Consider the following 14,208-nt stretch of genomic DNA (forward strand, 5'->3'; position numbering starts at 1 on the left):
AAAATAGCGAACAATAAGAATTTATTACCCGCCCTCTCTTTTACAGCACAGAGAGTACGCCGCGATTGCCGCTCTCGGCGCGTCTCTGATTTCCTTTTGCCTCGGCGCGAACAATTGCACGTCCGCTCTATCTTACAAATCTGCGCGCTCACTTTAATTTTGGCGCACAAGAACGAGTTTTCTCCGCGCGCGCGCGCGCGCTCAGCTTTTCATATCGAAAAGGGCAAATCCTCATTTAATTGGAAAGTTGGCTGCGCATAGAGGGCCCGGCTTTGAAATGCTGCTTCGTCTTGATGAAATTTTTCCCGCATGTGCTAATGCTGAACGCGTCATTTTTTTCGGCCAGGCGTGGTCAGCAGCAATCCTGTGGCATCAGCACCCCCCGCAGAGGGAGATTAGTCTTTTTATGTCGCCGACGCCTCGGCCGCAAGGGTGATTGACACAACTTTCCCGCGCCGTCTAAGAGAGCTCCGGTGAATCGATCACTACTTGTGTCGACGATTGCTGCCAGCAGAAATGTGTGACATATCAAATTGTTGTTCCCTATTCTTCACATCTGTTAAAGTGGAATGATGCAGAGGGCAACAATTGAAAATTATCTGAATTGTTGTATGTGATAAACAATTTGTTTAACAATTTGCAATGATAAAAAAGGACCTCCCTACAGTAAAAATTCAAATTTTGCCGATTTTCTCCAAAATTTTGAGTGCTTGAACAAATTTTCTTGGCATATTTCGATTCCTCTCGTCGAGATCTGTCCAATTGTGTATGCCACTTATTGGGGAAACTCTTGCTTTTGAAATTAAATCGGATTTCAAGTAAGGAGACAGCCATTACCATTTGAAAAGCACGCTAACTTTCCAGCCAATTTTCTCACAAAATTATAGCGCTTCTTAGGTGAATTTAGTTTGAGATCATTTGTCTCTCTGACAAAGAAAAACTTTGTTCTGAATCAAATAACATAATTAACTGGTGTCGCAAACTAGACTGGCTCTTCAAACTGACTGAGTAGAAATAGCAAAAACAAACTCTTTCGTCTCCTGTTCCACTTAGAGGCTATTTTACACGCGCATTGCGATGATTACGGTCTGTTTAATCGGTTTTCCGCTAGCTTTTTTGCCTCTTACTAATCGATATATTTCTGAATTTGACTTTGTACTATATTTTAATTGCATTCGTATTTTGATTAGAGGAGAATAAACAAGTATTAATTAAAATTAATTATTTAGCCATTCTCTAGCATACATTTAAGCAAAGGAAAAAATATTCAAATGCTTTAACTTTGTGAAAACCACTAATTATCAATGATTCTGACTGTAAATTTAATTTATTTCAGGTGGGCACTACCTTTGCTATTAAGTTAAAATTTAATGTTACCATTAAAAGCACTTTTTGCTAAACACTAATTATTTTATTAACAAAAAAAAGCTTTCAATTTAGAACACATCACTTTTTGGTGAAGTATCTATCCCTTTTTCCCTCTTGAGGATCAATACTGATATTTATTTATACCGAGCGTGGATTTATCTGTATCATTATTTTTAACGCGGCAGGAAATATAAAGTAAGTAGTATTTCCTTCTTCTCTCAGGAGAGGGAGCACTACTTCCGACGTTCCGACACGCACACTTTTAATTTAAGTACGCACCAAAGGAGATTAATCAGACCGCAGAGAGAACAAACAAATCTGAGGAAGGAGTTTTGCATAATCACAGCATGTACCGCAGGGTATCAGCTTCGTCGCCCTCGCACACGTAATCCTTTTTCCAGCTGAAATCCCAATCTGTCTGCTTACAAATTACGCCTCTCACCTCCGCAGTTGGCTGGCTGGCTGGCACGCGGTTTTGCCGCGTCGACGGAACAAAGACGCCGCTGCTGTGCTGCTACAGCTGCTGTGTATGTGTGCTGAAGGAAAAACCAATTACGCGCGTATTAATTAATTCTGCCGGCGCAAACTCAGCTTCATTAATTCTCTGCAGCCGTGAAAAATCTGCACTCGCGATATATATTAGAGTGGCGCGCTTGTTAAACACGCTGTCGCTAAACAAGCTTTCTTTCCAGATAAGTTGATCTGAAATCATTTAACGTCATCAGGTGCGTTGCTCATTCGGAGAAAATTGCTTTTGCCGGAGTAACGAGTAACGTGGCTCGAACTAAAGATACGACGTAGATTTGATGTTAATTTAAAAGATAATTGAGGGCTTTGGATTAATTTTTAATGCAGTTGGTGCTGAAAAAGCAAGCTTAAGTATAATTACTCATAAAACTGTCTTCAGAACAAGCTAATATCGTCGTTGCCAACGTTATGTACTTAACCTGCCGCGATTTTATTTAATTTAAAATAAAAACTTTGTTCCAGTTCCTTGCGAAACTGTTTTTAAAGCACCATAAAATTTCCATTTGTTTTATTTTTGTGTTGTTGAGAGCTTAAAATATCAGGAATGTATTTATTTATTTTTATGATTTTGGTGACAGCTGTAAATGTATAAGTTTCATCGTATGGAAAAAATAGTATTGAATTATCATCACTAGAAGCAAAGATAATAAAGAGGGCAAGTTTTATCAAAAGCTCTGTTTTTCAGGAAATTAGTTTGACCTGATATGAGTGCAGCGGACACCTGTTTTATCTGAAAATCACGAAAAATCTGCGAAAATTTGTAACTATATTTCCCTTCGTTCATTTGTTTAATGAGGAATGAAACTGCAAAAGCCTGGAAAATGCTTGTTGCCAATGCATAAAACTCATCCCTTAGGATTCAGTTAAAGCCTAAATTGTAATTTTTGAGAAAATTGACTGGAAAGTTAGCGTGCTTTTCAAATGGTAATGGCTGTCTCCTTACTTGAAATCCGATTTAATTTCAAAACCAAGAGTTTCCCCAATATGTGGCATACACAATTGGACAGATCTCGACGAGAGGAATCGGAATATGCCAAGAAAATAGTTCAAGCACTCTAAATTTCGGAGGAAATTGGCAAAATTTGAATTTTTTTCTTTAGGAAGGTCCTTTTTATTATTGCAAATTGTTGAACAAATTGTTTAGCGATCAATTTATCGTTTATGGCATCGAACAATTCAAATAATTTTCAATCGTTGCCATGTATCATTCCACTTTTAAGTCCCTCATTGAAAATTTGTTGAAACCAACCGCCATTTAAAAACCCCTTTTATTGTAACGTGTTTCATTATTAGCTTTGAATTATTGATGCAATCTTTAGAGGTGTGTAAGAAATATAATATTTCTACATAATTTAAGTGAAATTTCCAGACTTCTAACCGTAGAAAATGTAATTTTATACTATCCCGAAAATGGCATTGAAAAGTAAGGGAATTTCCGGGTTCTTTTTACAACCCCTGTTAAAAAAATAAAAATACATTTTTTTATTCGCTCTAAAAATCAGGTACGTTTTCTCGATTTTCCGCTCAGATTTCTAAATTTCACTCTCATCTTTTAGTCGCGTGAGCAAAAACGAAGCAGCCTGTGACTCTGAAACTGGCTCTTCGACCCGCCATTCGCACCGGCGGGATGCCCTGCTTCAGGCTCCGGCAAGATAAAATTGGCCTCTTCCACTCACTCTCATGCGTACGGTGGGTGGTGAGTATATGATACACCCACCGTGTTAATGTCCAGCTTTGCTACGATGGTCATAACGTTTCACGATACGGCCGCAGCAGGCCGAAATAACGAGGTGATAATTTCTCGCTTTCGCTCTCGACGCCCTTTTATTCCGGCAATTTCGCAGCAACATCGCTCAAAAGAGGATCTTTAATAACAGAGCCGACCGGGCTGCACCAAATCCAAACCAAATTGCGATCGATCCTGATTAAAAATGAGGGAAGAAAAAATATTTTATGCCTTAATTTAAAATTTGTTTCTTTTACAGGGAATATTTTTGCTGGAAAGAACGTGTGATTTGGCTAATTTTGACTGTACAAACTCCAGATGGAGATAATGAATAGAAAAAAATAATTTCAAAAGAACACAAAGAGAAAAATGGTTTGATTCGTAAAAATATAACATTTTTAATCTTACGTGGAAGAAAAATATGCTATGAAATAAAGACGGTATTACAATTTTTAAGTATAAAAGGGAAATTGAATCTCTAAAGGAAATTTATTTTTTTAATTAATTCATAGGTCAATTTGAGATTATTGCAGACTTTACAATAATGGGAAAAAATCTCAATTGACCAGTTGCATAAACCCTTAGTTATCAAAGCCGCCAACAGATGGCGCAACCAGACTTTTTTTATAAAATTTGTTTTAAGCGGTTTTAAGGCATTTCCGCTGCGATTTCAGACTCAATCGAGCTATTTTGCTTTTTTTTTAATTAATTTGCTAATTTTTGACGTGCTGAAAACCAAAATCGGTTCAGCCATTCGCCGTAGAAACGTTGGAAAAGATTTTTTTATTTCAAAAAATAGTTTTTCACGATTCTACGGCGATTGGCTGAACCGATTTTGGTTTTCAGCACGTCAAAAAAAAGAAAATTAATTGAAGAATGCACAGTAGCTAGATTGAGTCTGAAATCACAGCGGAAGTGCCTTAAAATCGAAAGTCTACGGTGGCGCCATCTGTTGGCGGCTTCGAACACTTAGGGTTTATGCAACTGGTGAATTCATCCAGAAATTTATTTTCCTCTTTTAACTTTTTTATTTTCATAATATTACCGTGCCACATTTAAAAATAGAAACCGCTCTCTCTCTCTCTCTCTCTCTCTCTGTCTTTGAATTCAGGCCTAAAACGTTCTCAGAAGTACGGCTTTTTTTGTTTTGTTTTGCCGGAGCATAAACATAAATTATTTAGCCATTCAAGCCGGTAGGTGATTGCAACACGAGTCTCGCTCCGCCCGCCAACGCAAGAAACGACGAGACGCTGCCGAGAAAATGTGTTTTCCACTCCAACACGGCCACTTTTTGTCACGAATACCATCAGCGCAGCAACTACCGTTTAATATTAAATGCCACGCGCCGTGCTGCCGACGTATCTAGCCCGGCTTCTTGCGAGATTAAATTAAATTAATGTTTGGCCCAGGATCAAGCAGACTTTTCTTGCGCTTTGACATTTCGCTGCTCTTCACTTGAAGCACCGAGCAACAAACTCGACAACAGCCATAAAGTTACATTGCAATTTGTATTTAATGAATTATTATGAACGCCTTTCACATCGATCGATTGAAAGCTGTATGAAATTATTTTCTTTTTGTTTCAGGCGAGTGATAGAGCGACGCAGATCCAATAAGGTAAGACTTCTTCTTATTGCTCATTGTCAATGTGTGTCGAGTGCAGTTTGGAAGTTTCAATGTCTCTGTCTGGAAATTTACGTCCTCTCACGTTATTCACAGCGCACAGTTGCCAAGCCAATCACGAATATATGCAAATATACGGTGCTTTTGCAACTGTAGTTTTTTGCGGCTCATCTGTAATTAGCGCCAAGTTGGCTGTTGGAATAACTCGATGCCGCGTGCAAGAAAGCCTGCCAACGAGGTTTGCGGTGTTGTTGGTTGTGCTAAATCATTCTTCATCTGATTTATGGTTTACATTTTGTACCATTTTACGAGTTCATTTGTGTGCTCGTGCCGCAACAAGTCTATCTCTCTCACATCGCTTGCTTTATGCGCGAAAGAAATGGAAACCCTTCAAGTTGAATGCTATGAAAAGCGAAATTATGCCTAGGAATTTATCGTTTTATCATTATCATATTTGTGACATTTTTTAATCTTCTCTAGTAAGTGCATTAAGAGCTATTTTGTATTTTTATTGACTATTTCACTGGAATACGTAAGTTTCAACAAATTCAGGACAAATTTAAGCCATCTATTGCTTGAACAAATCGTTTTAAAGTGGAATGATACTGGGCAACAATTGAAAATTATTTGAATTGTTGGATGCCATAAACAATTTGTTCAACAATTTGCAATAGTAAAAAAGACCTTTCTACAGTAAAAATTCAAATTTTGCCAATTTTCTCCAAAATTTTGAGTGCTTGAACATATTTTCTTGGCATATTCCGATTGCTCTCGTCGAGATCTGTCCAACGGTGTATGCCACTTATTGGGGAAACTCTTGGTTTTGAAATTAAATCGGATTTCAAATAAGGAGACAGCCATTACCATTTGAAAAGCACGCTAACTTTCCAGCCAATTTTCTCAAAAAATTTGAATGTTCCTTAGGTTAATTTAGGCTTTAACTGAATCCTAAGGGACGAGTTTATCCATTGGCAACAAGCATTTTCCAGGCTTTTGCAGTATCATTCCTCTTTAAAATCTCATGTAGTTCTCAAAAGACACTTTTTCTAGTCAAATTTAATTACATAGGTATAAGGAAATCCTGTAGAAAACGAAAAAACATTTTTACGACCAAACCCGCAAATATTTGGCCTGTTTTGTTGTTTGTTTTTCAAGAAAGCACGCCGCATACCCATCAGTCAAGCGTAATAAACCAAATGAAACCTGGAGCGGACGTCTGCCAACAAGAAAACAACCCATACCCGTCTTGTACCCCCACGTCGAATTCTTTCGCTGCCGCGCGTTGAGTTTTGAGCCTTTAATTTCGCGCAAGATCCCCAGCAGCAACACCTTTCCGCGCTCTCACTGCACTCGATGGAAAAGCAATATAAATTCTTGCTCGTCGGCGGCCGCAATGACAGCACAATAGCAACACTGCTCGTCACTCAAACTCGCAGACGCAACGCCGCCGCCGCAGGGAGGATTTGAAGCGCGACGCTGGCTGGCGATCGTCAAGAGGCAGATTAATCATCTCCTGACGCGCCCACTCTCTCTTTTCCTCTTTACTCCGGCTCCCGCTCACCCGGAAACACTTTTCTTTCCGCCTCTCTTCGGTGAAACACCCTTCAATTCGTTTTTAATTAAGAGAAATCCGTCCCTATCAATGCTCACGAGTTGCAGTTGATATTTAAAATAGCATCGGTTTACTCGTGATTTGATAGAAAGTTGGCTTCATGAGTGGATGAAATTAGGGGAATTAGTGTTAAAAAAAGTGGAATGATACATGGCAACAATTGAAAATTATTTGAATTGTAGGATGCCATAAAAATTGATTAATAAATAATTTGTTCAACAATTTGCAATAATAAAAAAGGACCTTCCTACAGTAACAATTCAAATTTTGCCGATTTTCTCCAAAATTTGCTGTGCTTGAACATATTCTTTGCATATTTGGATTACTCTCGTCGAGATCTGTCCAATTGTGTATTCCACTTATTGGGGAAACTCTTGGTTTTGAAATTAAATCGGATTTCAAGAAAGGAGACAGCCATATTACAATTTGAAAAGCACGCTAACTTTCCAGCCGATTTTCTCAAAAAATTACAGCGCTTCTTAGGTCAATTTAGGCTTTAACTGAATCCTAAAAGGCATGAATTTATGCATTGGAAAGCATGTTCCAGGCTTTTGTTGTATGATTCCTCTTTAAAAAGTAAATTATAAAAAAACTTCATTTTAATCACACGAAAAACAATTAAAAATCCGTTTAAATTCAGGCTATTTTGGGAATCCAAAACAACAATAAACGTTCAGACTTGCTGCGTGACAAAAGCACAATGTTCAATCCTGAAATATTTGCAGTGTGAATTTTCATAAAAGTAAAAGCAGGCGTAGATGTGAGTAGCACAGTGACACAAAACGCTCCAAGTACAAGCATCCTGATCACCGGCAAATACAATAAAAAGCAGCGTCGTCGGCACATATTGAAAATATGTTTGCATTCAGCTGTCATCCTCAACTGGGCACAAATGCAAATTTGCCCGGCAGCCCGGGATTTGCCGCAGCGGGATGGGTGTTCCGCATGCATAATGGAGTGCGTGTAATGCAATACGATTGCCGCACAATCGATACCGCACAAATATGTGTGTGTATACAGAGGGACACGCACGAATACGAGCCAAACGACGACCTACCGTGAGAAATGGCGGCGACAATTTTTGCTCCGACCAAATTTATGATTTTCCATACGGAAGGACAGCGCAAAAATTTGTCTCCGACGCACCCGCCGGACCATTCCGCGCGTTTTGCGGCTGGACAAATAAATCAGAAGGCAGCTCGGCCGAGCGCAAATTGATTGCTCCGCCCGGCCGATCTTTCGGCACGCCGCCGCCAAATAAATATGCCGGTAAACTGCGCTCCGCCGTCGATCCCTGAATAAATATTTGGCCCTTTCCTCGCTGCTTTTACTTGTGTTTGTTCTTCCGTCGTGATTCCTTTCCAATTTGTTCTCTTATTCCGCTGCCGCTGCATTCGTCACAAAGGAGACTGAAAGAGAAAAATGAAGAAGGCCTCTGCTGGAACGTCTTGATGGCTAAATTGAATTTTTTTCCGTGGCGAAACACGACAAAGAACGATGGAAAATGAAGTTAAATTGAAAAGCTTTTTACTCATTCCGGCAGTCATGATGGTATATTTTGAAATGTTTGTTTGTTTGTTTCATCGTTATAATGTTTCAAATCCCGGGAAATGATAGAGATAGACATTGGAAATCAATCGTTGCCGGAAAGCAATATTCATTCGAAGGCAATTCGTCGAGCGCCGCTTCACTGTTAAAAGCATGCTCATTAGCGCAAAGTGCACTTTTTACATAATGTTCCGCCATTCGCGAAAAGCGAGGCTGGGAGGGGCCGGTAAAACTTTCTGGAGAAATGCTGCTTTTAATTGTCTTTAGCACAATCTGCGCTCACATAAAAGAATGCGTTCACGCAGCAGGCATAATGGCTCATTTTGTGAGAAGAGGAATTTTCGAGCATATAAAAATCTTTCTTTAAAAGCTATGGAAAAAACTACTACTGCACTCTAATTAATTAATTTTCTTGTGTATCAATGCTTTCGCACATTGGTAGATTATTTTTTATTGTCAATTAATATTATTAAAGTTTTACCACGCATAAATCTGTTATGTTTAATCTTTTTAATTGCTTCTAGTTTAGATTTTAAATCCTGCGTGAAATGACTATGTTTGGAATCTTGTCTAATTTTTACTATGTGCGTCAATAAAGCTAGAGAACAGATGAATTCCTCCTTCTCAGCTATAAAAAGTTATCTTAAAAATTCAAAGGTACAGGCAGCGGGGGCCAGATTCGTGCGACGCGCAGATATGGCGTCCGGTAGAGTATGGCGCGAAAAAACAGTCACGTGAAAATACACGAAAAGAAGCAAGTTTTCGTCAATATTGTGACATAATTTGCGTTGTGTCTTTTGGATCGTAAAAACAAACTCTTGACACTCGTACGGCAATCCAAAGAGAGCCTTTCGTTTCCCACATTCAGACGCCATCTTGGATCTGCGCAGTGGTAACCATTTTTATCGCACATCTGGACCCCGATGGGTACAAATACATCCAATTTTTTTTATACTGATTTAAACTCGAAATATTTCAGGTTAGTCTCTTTTACATCCTGGGAAATAAAAATGCAAACACAAAAATGCCCACGCCTTTCCATTAAAATCAATTTTGGGTGCTCTGTGGTGCATTACATGACATTATTCGTTCGCATATAGCATGCAGAGAAGAGGCACACGCTTGAACACATTGTCAGATATCACACAAGCTGTGACAACTTTTATGACGGATTCGTTCAACCTGGGCGCAACACACTCGCTGCTGCCATCACAACAATATACTCCAGCCGCGAGAGTTGTCGTTCGGCGCGAGATAAATAGAGCGTGTAAAGTTTCTTTCGGCGGGACGTAAAAGCAGAAAAAACACCAACGAGAGCCGAGCGCCTGCGATCATGGAGCTATGCAATCCGCTGTACACATACGATAAAACTGTTGCATAACCTCAACTAGCACAACTCGCTGCGAATTGATACCGAAACTTTCGCACTCCTCGAGCTCAAGCGGGAAGTTGGTGCAACAAGTTCGAAAGGAAGGAAAAATGAAAACTGGAATCGAGTTTGACGTTCTTGGATGTTGATAACAGCGAGGTAAATCAAGTTTTAATCCTTCTGAAAGTTCTGCGTGTCTAAATGAAAATCGAATAATTTACCTGATTGAGAATTTAAGACATAAAATATCAATTTAATCCAGGAGGGAATTTTTGGAATAAAAACTACAGGATGTTAATCTCTAGATGGAATCATTAATTATTTAATTACTGAGATTCCATTGAGATTTTTATTTTTCCTATATTATGAAAATATAAAAAATGAACTATTTAAAAGATGAAGCGATTACCCCAGTGTAGCGGTTTGTGGTGGAGATTTTCGCGGCCCTCTGGCTCGTCCCCTAATTACAAAATCATCTCTTCCGGCAAACTTGCTTTCTTGTTGCAAGGAATCGCTCCAATCAGGCACATGGTGCCTGAATTGGATCTAATTACTGACCACTAGAGCATGCAAAATGCATGTGCGCCCCCTAACAACAGCTAACCGACGTCCGAACCGTGGCGGAATTCTCAATTAGCTCAAGTTTTGCACTGATCTTAAGTGCTCGCTCTAATGTACATTAGACCAGGGGGTCGGTCGGCATCAAAAATTTATTTCTGACCAAAGGGTCAACGCAGGAGCGACCCTGTGCGTAATTTTGTAATTGAAACGCCTGGTTTCTGCGTAATTCGATCTATTGAACCATGAGCATTCAAAAGGAACCCATTTTGAATTAATTAAATGAATTTTACAGACCCCCTTATGGTAATGATTTTTTATATTTTGTAATTCAATCCATGTGCTCCTTGAACGTGGGCTTTACATTATTCTTTGCATTTAATTTAAAACCCTTCAAACATCCTTATAGAAATTTCACGTTTGGGAGCATCAAATGCCGTTTTGTTCCTTCAGGTAACTCAAATACCACCAGGAGCAAAAATAAAAATAATCTTCTAATTCATATTCTTCTTTCTGATATAATTTTCTCTCGTCCTCACCCACATTTTCTTTAAAAGTTTATAAGACAGACCATGCGGAAAAATTATTTTAAGAGTCCTTCGTGCCTGTTAATATACAGGAGAAAAAATATTTCTTCGTTTTTTTTTAAATACCCTGATGGAAGAGAATACGACATTTTGTTGCTAAACACAGCGGTCTTATTTTACAGAATTCAATTCGTTGTAGAGATTGGGAAACGCCACGACAGCAAATAAATCTTCTTTCCTCTCATCACTTTGAGCCTGTACAGCTATTTTCATGCGTTCTTCTGAGCATTATTTGCTTTTAAAAGCAGCGAGGGGGTCCATTTCTGGTGGAGAAAGAGGAAGAGTGACCGGTTTAAAATATTCATCGCCTGCTTGAGCGCGATATGAATGGCGGCGGTCGACTGGAGGCACGCGTCTCAAAGGTGGAGCACATAAGCCGAGATTAAAGTGCAGATAGTTTGACCAAAGGCTGACGGCCGATATTAAAGAAGCCCCGCCTGACCAACTTACGCAACAAAAAGCCGGCGGCCAGGCGAAAATATTGAAATAGTGGCTCACTCATCCCAGAACCCCAGCCGAAACCTCAAGCAACAATGTGTGTTATGACTTCTTGCCTCTTGTTTCAATGGCCGAAGCCTTTGAGGAAACTTTTCTTTCAACTTTGCCGCAGCAAAGCAAGTCAGATTAGACTTTTCGACGGCCCTGTGGAATGCACTGAGGACCAAAGAGCTCTTATATTCACTTGTTTTCCTAAGGGACGAGGAAAAACCAGTGTATTTTTATTTGATTAGATCACTTTAAACCGTGTTAAAATTTTCTAAAACCTTAAAGATCGTCTTTGACGAAGTTTCTGAGCACACCAATCGATTCTTGAGGGTCGAATTAGGTAAATTCGATATTTTCGCGACCAAAGAGTCGAGCGTGACGTGCATAGCACAAGTAGAACTTTTTTCCCGCCAAAAATGTGAGAACTGCGCATGCGTCAGAGCTGTTGGGGCCGAGGAGAGGCGTCCCATCAGCCGCTAACAGCTGACGGTTGGCTTGTGCCAGCTCTGACGCATGCGCATTTCTCACCAAATAGGTTCATATTGTTTTGGCGGGAAAAAAGTTCGCACGTCGCGCTGGACTATTTTGCTCGGAAAAATATCCACTTCACCTAATTCGACCCTCAAGAATTGATTGGTGTGCTCAGAAACTTCGTCAAAGACGGTCTTTAAATGATAATTTTTTAATTCACATAAAAATTGTAAATTTAAGTAATTCAGGAATTGAAATAAATAAACAGGATCTTTTAGCTAACAAGAGTTTTGGGAGGCAATCAGCGAATCCAAGAGGTTAGTTAATTTGTGCTATCTAGACTGATCTACGATGCCTCTTTAACTGGCTCAAGAGCTGCTCTTGTTCACACCAAATTGTTTACTTGTTCAGTTTCTGAGGTAATTTCCGCGTAGCTCACGCGAGCGGAGGCCATTCATCTGGCTGCAGCGGAAACTTTCTTCGGCGGCTGACCCCGACGCTTTTTGCGCACCAGAACAGCCTAGCACTAATTTATCAAGGCATTATAAATCTTACGGCCTTTTACGCGCTTGCACACACACAAGAGGCGAGCAACCTGGCGCATTCCGCCGCCGCCGTGCCTCTTCTGCTTCTTTGAGCCGTGTAAAAAATATGTCATCCGCTGGCGGACAGCACCGAAAAAGTTTCGCACGCACAAAACGTGCTCAAATTGCGCCCATATATTATTCCCAAATTAAAAACTTGCGCGCGCGGAAAGCGGTTTCTCCCGGCTGCCGCTAGCTGCGGCAGACGACCCAGCTTATTATAACACAGAGGCTGGAGTGATACATTTTATAGTGTGTTGTGGCCCTTACGCGAATGTAGCTAAAATATATTTTCTCAAAAAGGTAGCTAATAATGCTTCCAAAAGATTTTATTTACAAGAAATGTTGAGGTGTTTATCGTTTTGGTTGGTGGAAGCCTGAACTGGATCTGATGTTGAACCAGTTCAGCGTAAAATTGGTTCGCACTGCGCAGATTCAAGATGGCGTCTGAATGTGGGAAAGAAAAAGCTCTCTTTGGATTGCTGTACGAGTGTCAAGAGTTTGTTTTTATGATCCAAAAGATAAAATTAGTAAAAAAGTAATGAAAATTATTTCCCAATTAATTGACCAAAACTTGGTCTTTTCGCGCATTTTCACGTGACCGTTTTTTCGCGCCATACTCCTCCGGACGCAATATCTTCTCGTTGCGTGAATCTGGACCCCGCTGACCAAGTTCAGTAATCAAAATCTTCCCGCTCAACAATTTTAGAGATCTACATAGGGTTGAAAAACTTTCAAAATTCATTCAAAAATAAACTAATTTTTAATTTAGGTGAAATTCTGGTTGTATATAATTTTGTACGAGAAGAATCTGCCAGTGGGTCATTTCTGACATTCTGTGAAAATTTCAATATTTGCTTGAATGGATTGTGAATTGTTCTGGGCTTTACTTAAATCTTCGTTCAGTAAATGCCTCCGCATGATTTGAAAACTGATTATATTTTTTAATTTTTTGCTTTTTAACGAATGGCTATTTACATAATCACATCTTTGAAAGCCAAGTTGATTAAAAAAATGAAAATCTTCTATCTTTTGAGCTCCATAAACCGCTAACACCGTTCAGTTAAGAATTTTATTCAAATGTTTTGAAAATAAATAAATAATGACCAATTAAAATGAAGTATGTGTACTAAAATGAATCTCAGCTTCTAAAAATAGAATTTTATCATCATCATCCTGATCTCTGTGAAATGAGGAGCTAACGAGTACCGAGGGAAATTGTAGACGAGGAAAGTCCTCCATTTTATCTGATACGCCTTTACAGCTCATTCCTAATTGAAGACACAATTACTTGCTCTAGTGGGCCGAATAAAAATTATCTGCTTTGTCAATAGTGTATTTTTGTAACAAGTATGGAAGATATTTGAACTTCAACTAAAACTACCGTTAACTAACTGAATGATTAATATAATTTACGCAATCACGAACTAAAAATAAGTGTAGTGTAACGTTCCTGCGTTTATTTCTTTTAGATTAAATAGTCAGGTGGCACTACAGTATTATTATCGGCTTTAGAAACCTTCAAGTTTAATTTTTGCCAAAAATATTTTCAGACGAGAAATCATTTGAATTGAACCCATTAATCAGTAACTAACAATATTATTAATCCTTAAGCAGGTAGCAACACCTCCAGAAAAAATGTAGACCATCTGCTAAAATCTCAGTCGTGAAGAGAAGATGCAATATCATCGGAGTTTGAAAATAACAAATGTTTCTCAAAATAGGCAACCTCTGAACACACGTGCTTG

At 39.1% G+C, this 14,208-nt stretch overlaps 1 protein-coding gene across 8 annotated transcripts in view; it reads left to right on the plus strand.

The window, feature by feature from the left end:
• Nucleotides 1-14,208, plus strand: part of LOC135941341 (protein O-linked-mannose beta-1,2-N-acetylglucosaminyltransferase 1-like) — a 216,458-nt gene that overhangs the window by 116,884 nt on the left and 85,366 nt on the right. For all 8 annotated transcript variants that reach the window (XM_065486748.1, XM_065486747.1, XM_065486749.1 and 5 more), the window contains one exon: nt 5,209-5,239. The gene's annotated coding sequence lies outside the window, so the exon portion shown is untranslated. The remainder of the gene's footprint in view (nt 1-5,208; nt 5,240-14,208) is intronic.

This window comes from Cloeon dipterum, chromosome 3 (assembly GCF_949628265.1).
Source record: "Cloeon dipterum chromosome 3, ieCloDipt1.1, whole genome shotgun sequence".
NCBI classification, from domain to species: Eukaryota; Metazoa; Arthropoda; class Insecta; order Ephemeroptera; family Baetidae; genus Cloeon; species Cloeon dipterum.